This window comes from Populus alba, chromosome 15, assembly GCF_005239225.2.
Source record: "Populus alba chromosome 15, ASM523922v2, whole genome shotgun sequence".
In the NCBI taxonomy this organism is placed as follows: domain Eukaryota; kingdom Viridiplantae; phylum Streptophyta; class Magnoliopsida; order Malpighiales; family Salicaceae; genus Populus; species Populus alba.
This window is the reverse complement of record NC_133298.1, coordinates 9,045,440-9,049,502: the sequence shown is the minus strand read 5'-3', so window position 1 is coordinate 9,049,502 and position 4,063 is coordinate 9,045,440. Positions and strand designations below refer to the sequence as shown.

At 35.0% G+C, this 4,063-nt stretch overlaps 1 long non-coding RNA gene and 1 pseudogene across 1 annotated transcript; both read right to left on the bottom strand.

Annotated features, from left to right (window-relative positions):
- Positions 1-236: 236 nt before the first annotated feature.
- On the bottom strand, positions 237-1,804 carry LOC118050961 (beta-1,2-xylosyltransferase XYXT1-like; annotated as a pseudogene).
- A 178-nt stretch (positions 1,805-1,982) lies between these two features.
- On the bottom strand, positions 1,983-2,667 carry LOC118050962 (uncharacterized). The gene is made up of 3 exons (XR_004687963.2): positions 2,585-2,667; positions 2,432-2,512; positions 1,983-2,251 (listed from the first exon to the last, which is right to left on the bottom strand). It is a non-coding gene; the product is annotated as an uncharacterized lncRNA (long non-coding RNA).
- Positions 2,668-4,063: the final 1,396 nt, after the last annotated feature.

Here is a 4,063-nt window from a genome sequence, read left to right as displayed (position 1 = left end):
CATTACCAATATTATAACGAGCAATGCTTCCTGGTACAATTTTAGTGATGCTACAAACCATAATTTATACATGGATCAAATCTTTTTTTCTAAACCTGGAGATGGAATCTCATTTTTGTAAAAGAAAAGAAAAGAAGAGTGCTGTAACTTGTAAGAACTGAATATGATATAATTTGAAAACTGAGGTAACGAGGCAAAAGAAGACTCTGTATCCTGCAAAAAAATGAAAGCTATATTCACTGATGCAAAAGATCTAAAGCTTTTACCAGAGTGGGTCTAAACCTATTCACATCTAGGGTTTACATTTTGCTGACGTAAATATATTGACTGAACTGCAAACCAGCCCTGTTTCCAAATTGCAGAGGATCCCTCAAAACTACATGGTCTGCTGGTATTGCTGTATCAAAGTGCTCTCTTCTACTCTGATTTTGTAGTCCAAATACCTTATGTTTCATCCCCTTCGCAGGCTCTTCGAAGTAAGTTCTTGACAGCCACTCTGTTCCTCCGAAGGGAATTACTTGACTAGCACTGCATTTTCTGGAAGGAAAACTATGTTGGTTAGGCCAGCACCATGAACTCCCATCACCACATCGCAGGAATTAATAATCTGTGCAAATCCTGATACGTCTGCATCAGGTTCCGCTGTGGCTACCCTGTACCCCAATCTCTTAGCCATGGTAACTATTTCACCAACATTTGTAAAAGCTCGCGATCTCTTTCTCGAAATGATTAGAAGCCTTGGCCTTTTCTTTGAACCGTTCCTGATTTTAGCTGCCATTGTTTTCTTTAAAGAGTAGGAGCTTCTTAGAAACTTCCTGAAGTCGTTCATGGAGTATGGAGAACTTGAAGGATCAGGATCAACACTGAGCTCCTTGTTGGTTCGACGTTTGAGGCCTACTGTCATGCTATCGTAGCAATGTATATCTTGGCTGTTATCAATGCTGACCAGCTGATATCTAGACAGCGCTTTCATTATTGTTTTGAACTTGGAAATCCACGCAGGCCTACCGTTGGTGATAAGAAGCTGTACTTCTCCATTGTAGGGTCTAGATGTCAAGAACAGAGGAAGAATTACGTCAGTGAAGGCATGAAAATGGTTTCCTGCATATCCTCCGGCAGAAAAAAGGATTGCCGGAACACTATGATTTTGAGTGCATTGAGGGATATCTGAGGCACCGGTCACAAGTTTTACTGTCCATTCCCTAACCGCAGCCATTGCTGCTTGGTCACCTTTTCGCGCATAAGGCCTAATACTCCATGAAGTATTCTCTGCTGTCAGGATGTCAGTTTCAGATGAGACTATAAAAACAGTGTAGGATTTTCCATCAATCCTGATGTCCCCTTTAATCTCGCAGAAATCTGATCTACTCATGAGAGTGCATAGAGGCTCGATTGTGTTGTTCTTCGTTACAACATCTGCATCTTCAAAAATTAATCAACATTATCAGAATAAAGTCAGGGAGCTATTAGCTTTCATCATGTGATGTTTGTTGACTCTGCTCACATCCTCAATGATTCAGATTTCTTAAAGCAATTAGAGATTTATTTCTAAGAAATGATCCTAAGTACTCACCTGTTGCTTTTGGAAGAGAGCTGTTTGTATTGTTGACCATGTAAATATCCTTTTCTGCAAAAATTAAACAACTCATGTAAGAATACACTAACTTTCTTGAGCTCATCTTTGCATAGCTAACCGCTGTCTTGACATAATTAATTATCACTCTGTTAATTTTCTTTTTCTTTTTTCTTGTAAAAATTGATGGAAACACACCTTTGACTAACGGTGGGGAGTTGCTTGTATCATTGGTTTCATATTCCGTGTATGGCTTTTCTGCGTTAAAATCAAGAAAAAAAATATTCTTAAGTTGGATGCAATATAACTTGCTTGATATTAAACTCAGGCTGAGCTACTGAGATGATCTTTTACTTGCTGATTTATTTATTTTTCTCTTAAAAAATAGAAAAACTTACCCTTAAAATACCTCCTGAGATCTGCTTGTAGCATTGTCAATTGAGGTACTATTCATTATGATTTCTGCATCTTCAAAAATCAATTAAATATTGGACTTAAGTAATATATATAGCTGATTTTCTCAAAAGAAAATACGTAAAAGAAAAATTTACCCCGAATTTCTGATTCTCCATGAGAGCTGTCTGTGTCATTGACAATTAATGAACTCCTCATAATTTCTTCTTCTTCATGCGAGCTGCTTGTATCATTGACAGTTGAAACTGCTGCTGCCTAGAGTTTCTGCATCATCAGAAATCAACATTAATTGACAAAGACTAAATATAAAAAAAGAATAATTATGTGAACAAAAATGTTAGATATATTATAAATTTTATTTGGATTACATAGCCCGTCGCTGACACAACCGAATTGAGCTAGGCAGTCCCTAGCTCCAGAACATTTTTGTGGATCAAAGCTTACCGTTGGCTATCAGCAAAGAGCTGTCTGTATCACTAAAAAGATGAAGCTTCTCATCTTCTCCCATTGATAACCTCAAATTCACTGCATGCAAGATCCATATAGGTTAAAGAGGGATAGCACCAAGTATAGAAGACTAAATAATGTTTGACTTACAAACTGATAGAGGGCCCAAGAAGGGCTTAAAGTTGGTGAAGAAACTCAATGCAATGAACAAGCAAGCAACGAATGCCCAGTATATCCCAACTTCTTCTGCTCTTGCTTGCTAAAAGCTTCGACCAAGCACAGAATCGTAAATCATTTTCGCTAACCTAAGCAAGACCTTCCAAGCATCTCTAGCACATTCTTCTGTATATATATGGCGATGAACAAGATTTAAAACCTTTGTTCAAGGAAGAAGTTGTGCGTTTTAAGCTTCTAAACCCAGTTGTCAAGCACTCTATTTTTCCAGAATGGATGTGGCGAAGCAAGATTTTGAAGGCATTACGAATGTCAATAGAGGAAGACGTTGAGGCTTAATATTTTTAATTTAGATTTGAAAACTATTGCACCTCACGCATATATTCTGTTAGCTCGAGGAAGATTGTCCAATATTTGCATGAAATTATGGGCAGTTGAAAGGGACATCGTGGTTGACTGTAGTGACAGGCTTCTCTTTCGTGATTAGGTGATGTTTCTTGCATGTTCTTAAAATTATAATTAAAATTCCGTCCTTGGATTACAGCTTTGAAAGGTATAATGCAAATTGATTTGCTGTGGTGCTACGTACGTACTAGCTCGCACACCATTTAACACAAACAAAAGGGTGATTATTACATTAAATACAATCAAGATTTGCTGAATTTAATCACTCGTTATGTGTTAGCATAGCTCGTTTACTTGTAAGACCAAGTAGTTCTAAGAAATGCCATTTTTTTGTTAAATTATAATTAAGAGGATCCAAGAAAAATATGAGTTATTATGTATTTTTCTTATTTATAAAGAAGAGATTTAAACATGAAAAGAAAAAAGGAAAAAGAAGAAGAGACACCAATATTAGTTGAGATTATGACCTGTTTGAAAATCTAAACTATGTTTTATAAAAAATTAAATTTTTTATTAAATTTTTTTTATATGTTTTAATCATTTTAATTTGCTAATATAAAAGATAATTGTAATCATAAGCTTCAATAAATAATTATAACAAACATGAATAATGATTGCGGGGCTAGAATCAAAAAAGAGTTTAACAAAAATCATTTCTAAAAAAAAAATTTATATTTATTTCAAACACAAGATTATTTCAAGAAATCAGGAAATTAGTTTTTTTTTTTTCTAATCAAAACAGCAAGGTTTATACGCATAAGCATATTTTTCAACCGACAACTGCGTCGACTCACAGTATTTGATCAATTAGCGAGGAGAGGTTAAGGCATTAAAAAAATAAGAAGCTTGTTAGATTGGATAAGACATGTCAACAATCAGAAAATCACTCTATCTTCCTTTCGATGCTTAGAAATGTACACGAGACCTAACTCTCTATACTTTACATATGTTTATAATGTAAATTAATTTAAGTCTTTAAGTAGTTAAGATATCGCATTCACAAATTATTGAAAAGATTATATATAAATAATATTATTATTGAATCTTCTT